We start from the raw sequence: 8,317 nt of genomic DNA on the forward strand, positions 1-8,317 counted from the left end.
GGCACCCTAGGGGCTGTGGGAGGAGTTTTAATTCCATTGTGATTGACGTGTTAAATGGGCCAGGCGGGGTGGCTCATGCCTGTAATCCCAGCAGTTTGGGAGGCAGAGGCAGGTGGATCACTTGAGGCCAGGAGTTCAAGACCAGCCTGGCCAAGATGGTGAAACCCCGCCTCTACTGAAAGTACGAAAATTAGCCAGGCATAGTGGCACACACCTATAATCCCAGCCAATTGGGAGACTGAGGCATGGGAATTGCTTGAATCTGTAGGCGGAGGTTGCAGTGAGCTGAGATGGTGCCATTGCACTCCAGCCTGAGGATAGAGCGAGACTCGGTCTCCAAAAAGCCAAGAAAGCAAGAAAGAAAATGTTAAATGGATGAGACATAGAAAGACAAACAGCACATGTTATTTGTGGGATCTAAAAATCAAAACAAGAAGGCTGAGGCAGGAGGATTGCTTGAGCTCGGGAGTTCAAGACCAGCCTGGCTAACATGGTGAAACCCTGTCTCTACTAAAAATACCAAACTTCGCCAGGAATGGTGGCATGCACCTCGTCTCAGCTGAGATGAGGGGATCACTTGAGCCTGGGGAGGCGAGGCTTCAGTGAGCTGTGATCATGCCACTGCACTCCAGCCTTGGTGACAGAGCAAGACCCTGTCTCAACAACAACAAAAAAAGAAACAATTGAAGTCACGGAGACAGAGTAGAAGGATGGATACCTGAGGCTGTGAAGAGTAATAGGCCAGGTGTGGTGGCTCACACCTGTAATCCCAGCACTTTGGGAGGCCAAGGAGGAAGGATTCCTTGAGCCCAGGAGTTCGAGACCAGCCACAACAACAAGGCTAAACCTCATCTCTGCAAAAAAATACAAAAACTATGAAAATTAGCTGGGCATAGTGGAGTGCAGCTGTGGTCCCAGCTACTCAGGAGGCTGAGGTGGGAGGATTGTTTGAGCCCAGGCAGTGAGACTGCAGTGAGCTGTGATGGAGCCACTGCACTCCAGCCTGGGCAAGAGAGTGAGACCCTGTCTCACACACACACAAATTAATTAATTAAAATAACTAAAGGAGTATAATTGGCTTGTTTGTAACACAAAGGATAAATGCTTGAGAAGATGGCTACTCCCTTCTCCATGATGTGATTATTACAAATTGCATTCCCGTATCAAAACATTTCATGTACCCATAAATATACACACCTACTAAATAACCACAAAAATTTTAAAAATAATTTTAAAAATATTAAATGGAGAAAATTATCATCATCATCCCACGGTGAGATTGACAGGAGACACTGAGGGTCATAAGCAGAAGAGACTGGATCCATGCCACACATATTTTGGGTGGCACAGCCCAGCCACACCTTGTGGGAGGGTTTGATTTTTTTTTTTTTTTTTTCTAGATGAGGTCTTGCTCTGTCACCCAGGCAGTGGCACAATCTCAGCTCACTGCAACTTCCACCTCCTGAGTTCAAGCAGTTCTCCTGCCTCAGCCTCCCGGGTAGCTGGGACTGCAGGTGTGCACCACCACGCCAGGCTAATTTTTGTATTTTTAGTAGAGATGGGGTTTCCACTTTGGCCAGGCAGGTCTTGAACCCCTGACTTCAGGCAATTCTCCTGCCTCGGCCTCCCAAAGTACAGGGATTACAGGCATGAGCCACCCCGTCTGGCCCCTTTCACACTCTTATTAGTCACACATTGTCAGAAGCCCGTTCTATGTTTGGGGATTCCTCATTGTGATCCTGCCTCCTTTGGAAAAGCTGAAGATGCCAGAAACTCAATTTCCCAGAATCCCTTGCAGCAGTGGTCCAACCCAGTGACCTGGGCTGAGCCAATCAAACGCTCCAACAGCACCTTGTGTCTTGAGCGCCCTCTGCTTTGAGTCTTAAAGGAACAATCGCCCAGCTGGGTACTGTGGCTCACGCCTGTAATCGCAGCATTTTGGGAGGCTGAGGTGGGAGGATCACCTGAGATCAGGAGTTGGAGACCAGCCTGGTCAACATGGGGAAACCCCGTCTCTACTAAATTACAAAAAATTAGCCAGGCGTGGTGTCGGGCACCTGTAATCCCAGCTACTCAGGAGGCTGAGGCAGGAGAATCGCTTGAATCCAAGGGCAGAGGTTTCAGTGAGCTGAGATCACGCCACTGCACTCTAGCCTGGGCGACAGAGCAAGACTCCATCTAAAAAAAAAAAAAAAAAAACAGCCACTCCACAGTCTCTGCCCTATTAACTTTTATTTGTTTTTTTTTTTTAGACATGGGTTCTTGATGGGGTCTCGCTCTGTTGCTCGGGCTGCAGCACACTGGCTATTCACAGGCTCATTCATAGTGCACTTCAGCCTCCAATTCCAGGGCCCAAGCAGTCCTCCCGCTCCAGCCTCCTGAGTAGCTGAGAATACAGGCGCACACCACCATGCCAGGCCCTGACAGTTAACTTTTACTGAGCGCACCTATATGTCAAGTACTGTGCTAAGTGCTTTACATAGGTTGACTCATTTAACATTCCTAACAATAAGGCTCAGAGAGGTTAAGACTTGCCCAAAGTCACACAGCTGGAAGGGGGCAGAACTGGGAATCAAATGGGCATAAGGCTGCCGAGAATGGATTCAGGCTTTGGTGAAAATAACTTCCAGGCCAGGTGCGGTAGCTCACACCTGCAATCCCAGCACTTTGAGAGGCTGAGGCAGGTGGATCACCTGAGTCAGGAGTTCGAGACCAGCCTGATCAACATGGAGAAAACCCTGTCTCTACAAAAAACACAAAATTAGCTGGGCATGGTATCGCATGCCTGTAATCCCAGGTACTCGGGAGGCTGAGGCAGAAGAATCACTTGAACCCAGGAGGTGGAGGTTGCAGTGAGCCAAGATCTCACCATTGCACTCCAGCCTGGGTAACAAGAGCAAAATTCCATCTCAAAAAAAAAAGAAAAGAAGAAGAAAACTTCCAGGCTTGTCCCCAAGGTCACACTGTATTGTCAGCCCAAGATCTCTTCCAGTCATCAGGCTCTGGTGTACCCACTTCCCCGACCCACCTCCCATCACCCCAGCAGTCTGACTTCAGGGTCCAAGCACTTTAATGGGTATTCACTAGTTTCATCCTCCAACAGTCCTATGAAGTGGGTACTGCCATTTAAAAAAAAAATTACTTTTCTTCTGGGAGTCTAGAAGTTACTGTCGTTTTTATAAATCAGGAAAGTCAGGGTGGCCCAGAGAGGTTGCAACACTTATCCAAAGTCACACAGCAGGGAAGTAGCAGAACCAGATTTGACTAGGCTGTCAGTCCCGGAGCTCATCTTCCTAACGTCTTCCTGATCCCCCCTTCTTCATGTTGAAGCCCCATTTCACAGAGGAGGAACGCTGGGGCTGAGGAAGGGCAAGGGAATTGCCCAAGGTCACAGCCAGTATAACTGGATTTCCAGCCTACACTCTTCTCCCTCCATTCCCAAGGCAGCCTTGCCCTCAAACCCCATCTTATTCTTAAGCGTCTCATCTGTCTCTGTCCTTACGCTCAGGAAGAGGCTGCCACCTCCAGGAGAGACTCTGGGAAGGCAGCACTCCACCCCCATGGCCCACTACCCTGTACCCATCCACTCCTCAAATCCCTTTCCCAAACTTGGCCATTTACGATGCCATTTGATTCACAGAATACAAGTTGTAAATCAAGGCCAGCCGTAGGGCTGAGGGGTCGAGGCCCTGCCCATACCTCCTTTCTGTTCCTGGACAGCCAGGCCAGGCCTGTAGCCCCATAATCAGCTGAATAGAGTCTGGTCCATAGGGTGGTGGGTGGTGAATAAGATTCTTTCATGGCTCCCAACCTGTCCTGCCTCATTTTTTTTTCTTTGAGATGGAGTCTTCCTCCCGCCAGGCTGGAGTGCAATGGCACGATCTTGGCTCACTGCAACCTCCGCCTCCTGGGTTCAAGCAATTCTTCAGCCTCAGCCTCCTAAGTAGCTGGGACTACAGGCACACACCAAGGGATGCCCAGGTAATTTTTGTACTTTTAGTAGAGATGCCGTTTCTTGGCCAAATGGCCTCGATCTCCTGACCTCATGATCTGCTCACCTCAGCTTCCTAAAGTGCTGGGATTACAGGCATGAGCCATTGTGCCCGGCCAATTTTTTTATTGTTTGTAGAGATGCAGTCTTGCTGTGTTGTCCAGGGTGGTCTTGAACTTTTGGCCTCAAGTAATCCTCCTGCCTCGGCCTCCCAAAGTGTTGGGATTACAGGTGTGAGCCACCATACCTGGCCCGTTTTTACATTCTGTTATCATTTCAAATGTATTCTTTATATTGGAACTGTTATATTTGAAGTGTATGGATGGTCACACTTATTCCTATTTTTTTCCCAAATTTACTCTTTTTACTGAGGCGTAATTTATATTCAGTGAAGTGCCCTAATCTTAACATCAGTGAACTTTTATATATGTGTGCATGTGAATAACCATCACCAGGATCAAATGACGACTTCCAGCTCCCAAAGAAACTCCCTTGTGTCCCCTCCCAGTGAATGTCTCTCCTCCAAGAAAACTATTCTTGCCAGACATGGTGGCTCATGCCTGTAATCCCAGCAATTTGGGAGGGCGAGGTGGGCGGATCATTTGAGGTCAAGAGTTCGAGACCAGCAGGACCAACATGGAGAAACTACTAAAATACTAAAAATACAAAATTAGCTAGGTGTGGTGGCGTGTGCCTGTAATCCCAGCTACTTGAGAGGCTGAGGCAGGAGAATCGCTTGAACCTGGGAGGTGGAGGAGCCGAGATTTTGCGACTGCACTCCAGCCTGGGCAACAAGAGCGAGACTCCATCTCAAAAAAGAAAGAAAGAAGAAAGAAAGAAAGAAGAAAGAAAGAAAGAAGGAAAGAAAGAAAGAAGGAAAGAAAAAGAAAGAAAGAAAGAAGAAAGAAAAAGAAAGAAAGAAAAAGAAAGAAAAGAAAGAAAGAAAGAAAGAAAGAAAGAAAGAAAGAAAGAAAGAAAGAAAGAAAGAAAGAAAGAAAGAAAGAAAGAAGGAAAAGAAAGAAAGAAAAGAAAGAAACTCCCAGCCCCAAGTGAGCCTGCAACCTCCAGTTCCTGGGCTGCAGGCTTAGCTTCCCAAAGTGCTGGAGTGGCAGGAGAATAGGGAATTAGGGTAATGGAGGTTCAGCAGGTGCAGCCACTTTGCATAAGCAACGGAATAGCGGGTGCAGCCAGTTCCCAGAGGCAGGAAGGCAACAGGTGCGGTTTACAGGCTGTATCCTCCCTCCCAGTAATACGCCACTCCAGCCTCTGATTGACTGCGAGCCTGGTCTCCACTTTAGCTCTGATTGGTCGAGAGCCAGTCATTCATAGCATATAACCAATTGGAGGCCTCTGAAGAGCACCTAGGGGTGTTGCTGGGTTCTTTGTAGCTTAATAAAAGCTCTAACTGGTAGGCCCGTGCATTGGCTCACATTTAATCCCAACACTTTGGGAGGTCGAGGCGGCCAAGTCACTCGAAATCAGGAGTTTGAGACGAGCCTGGCCGACACGGTGAAAAACCCGTCTCTACTAAAGGTACAATAATTAGCTGGGCGTCGTGGCGTGTCCGTGGTGGCGCGCGCCAGTAGTCCCAGGCTACTCTGGAGGGCGAGGTGGGAGAATTGCTTGGAACTTGGGAGGCGGAGGTTGCAGTAAGCTGTGATTGTGCCACTGCACTCCAGCCTGATCAACAGAGCAAGACTTTGTCTTAAAAAAGACAACCCTACTTGGGGAGGCGCTCAAGCCGCTCTCACTCTGTGAATTTTCTTAGATAAATCTCTGCTTTGTCTTTTGTTGCTTTTTTTTCTTTTCTATCTTTCTCTCTTTCAACACACTACCCCAAAATGCAATAGCTTTTTTTTTTTTTGGAACGGAGTCTCACGCCGTCGTCCAGGCTGGAGTGCAATGGTGTGATCCCTGCTCCACTGCAACCTCCACCTCCCAGGTTCAAGAAATTTTCCTACCTCAGCCTCTCCCCAAGTAGCTGGACTTACAGGTGTGGACCACCACGCCTGGCTAGTTTTTTTGTTTGTTTTTGTTTTTAAGAGGGAGTTTCACTCTTGTCTGCTTCCCGGGTTCAAGCAATTCTTCTGCCTCGGCCTCCTAAGTAGCTGGGATTACAGGTGTCCAGCTAATTTTTAATTTTCATTTTGTAGAGATGCGGTTTCACCATGTTGGGCAAGCTGGTCTCAAATCCTGACCTCAGGTGATCCACCCAAAGGTGCTGGATTACAGGTGTGAGCCACCATGCATGGCCTTTTTTTTTTTTTTGAGACTGAGTTTTGCTCTTGTTACCCAGGCTGGAGTGCAATGGCGCGATCTCGGCTCACCACAGCCTCCGCCTTCTGGGTTCAGGCAATTCTCCTGCCTCAGCCTCCTGAGTAGCTGGGATTACAGGCACGCGCCACCATGCCCAGCTACTTTTTTGTATTTTTAGTAGAGATGGGGTTTCACCATGTTGACCAGGATGGTCTCGATCTCTTACCTCGTGATCCACCCGCCTCGGCCTCCCAAAGTGCTGGGATTACAGGCGTGAGCCACCACGACCGGTCGGCCTTTTTTTTTTTTACATTTAATTTTGAGACAGGTTCTCACCTCTTGCCCCATTCTTTTTCACCCAGGCTGGAGTGCAGTGGCACTATCATAGCTGACTGCAGCCTTGACCTCTGGGGCTTATCCTCCACCTGAGTCTCCCGAGTAACCGGACCTACAGGTGTGCATCACCACGCTTGGCTCGTTTTAACTTTTTTTTTTGTAGAGATGGGGATTTTGCTATGTTACCCAGGCTGGTCTCAAGCAATCCTCCTGCCTCGGCCTCCCAAAGTGCTGGGATTACAGGTGTGAGCCATTACCCTGGCCAATAGCTCTAAAATGGATATGGGGTTCGCTGAGACTTGGCTGATCCGGGCTGAGCTTGGATGGAATCTCTGCTTCATATGGGAACATTGTGCTGTGCAGGCTCAGAGGAGAAGCCCTTCTCATGGGGATGCTGAGATGCAAAAAGAAATGTTCAAGGTTTCAAGGCCTAAGCTTGGAACTGACACGACTGTCACTTGTGTCCCTCTGTTGCTGGCCAAAGCCAGTCACATGCCACACCCCATCTTCCTCCACAGGTAAGGATTATTTCAGATGTGCTTTGCTTTTTTTTTTTTTTTTTTTTTTTTTTTTTTTTTTTTGGAGACAGAGTCGCACTCTGTTTCTTAGGCTGAAGCGCAGTAGTGGGATCTCAGCTCACCGCAACCTCCACCTCCCAGGTTCAAGCAATTCTCCTGCCTCAGCCTCCTGAGTAGCTGGGATTACAGGTGCACCCCACCACGCCCAGCTAATTTTTGTATTTTTAGTACAGATGGGGGTTTCATCATGTTGGTCAGGCTGGTCTTGAACTCCTGACCTCGTGATATGCCTCCCAAAGTGGTGGGATTATAGGCGTGAGCCACCGCACACAGCCCCCATCCAGGGGTGCTTTTCTTAAATGGGCGCACACACTGGACCATCCACACCTGATTCATATCCTGCATCTCTGGAAGGATATTGGAAATCGGTCATCAGGTTTGAACATTTTTTTAACTGTATTTTTTTTTCTTTTTGAGACGGATTCTCACTCTATCACCTCAGCTGGGGTGCAGTGGCACAATCTCAGCTCATTGCAACCTCCGCCACCCAGGTTCAAGCAATTCTCCTGCCTCGGCCTCTGGAGTAGCTGGACTAGCACGTGCCACCACACCCCGCTAATTTTATTTTGTATGTTTAGTAGAGATGAGGTTTCACCATGTTGGCCAGGCTGGTCTCAAACTCCTGACCTCAAGTGATATACCTGCCTCAGCCTCCCAAAGTGCTGGATTATAGGTGTGAGTCACTGTTCCTGACCATTTTAATTTTTTTTTTAAGATGGCTCTGTCTCCCAGGCTGGAGTGCAGTGGCTTTATCTCGGCTCACTGCAGCTCCCTCTCCCAGGTTCAGGCGATTCTCGGGCCTCAGCCTCCCAAGTAGCTACCACACCCAGCTGATTATTATTATTTTAAAGTAGAGATGGGATTTCACCATGTTGTCCAGGCTGGTCTCAAACTCCTGACCTCAGATGATCCACCTGCCTCGGCCTCCCAAAGTGCTGGGATTACAGGAGTGAGTCACTGCGCCCACCCTATTTTTTAAATTAAAAAACTATGGCCAGAAGGTGAAAATAGGAATATCCCACCCTATGTACCCATTTTCTTGACATGGCAACTGAGGCTTTAAGGGATAGGATGGGGCATTTGTTGAATGCTGTGTTGCATATGCAAGCAGTTTCTCCTCTCTGAGTCTGTTTCATCTTTTTTTTTTTTTTGACAG

The sequence above is a fragment of the Callithrix jacchus genome, chromosome 22, assembly GCF_049354715.1.
Source record: "Callithrix jacchus isolate 240 chromosome 22, calJac240_pri, whole genome shotgun sequence".
NCBI lineage: Eukaryota > Metazoa > Chordata > Mammalia > Primates > Cebidae > Callithrix > Callithrix jacchus.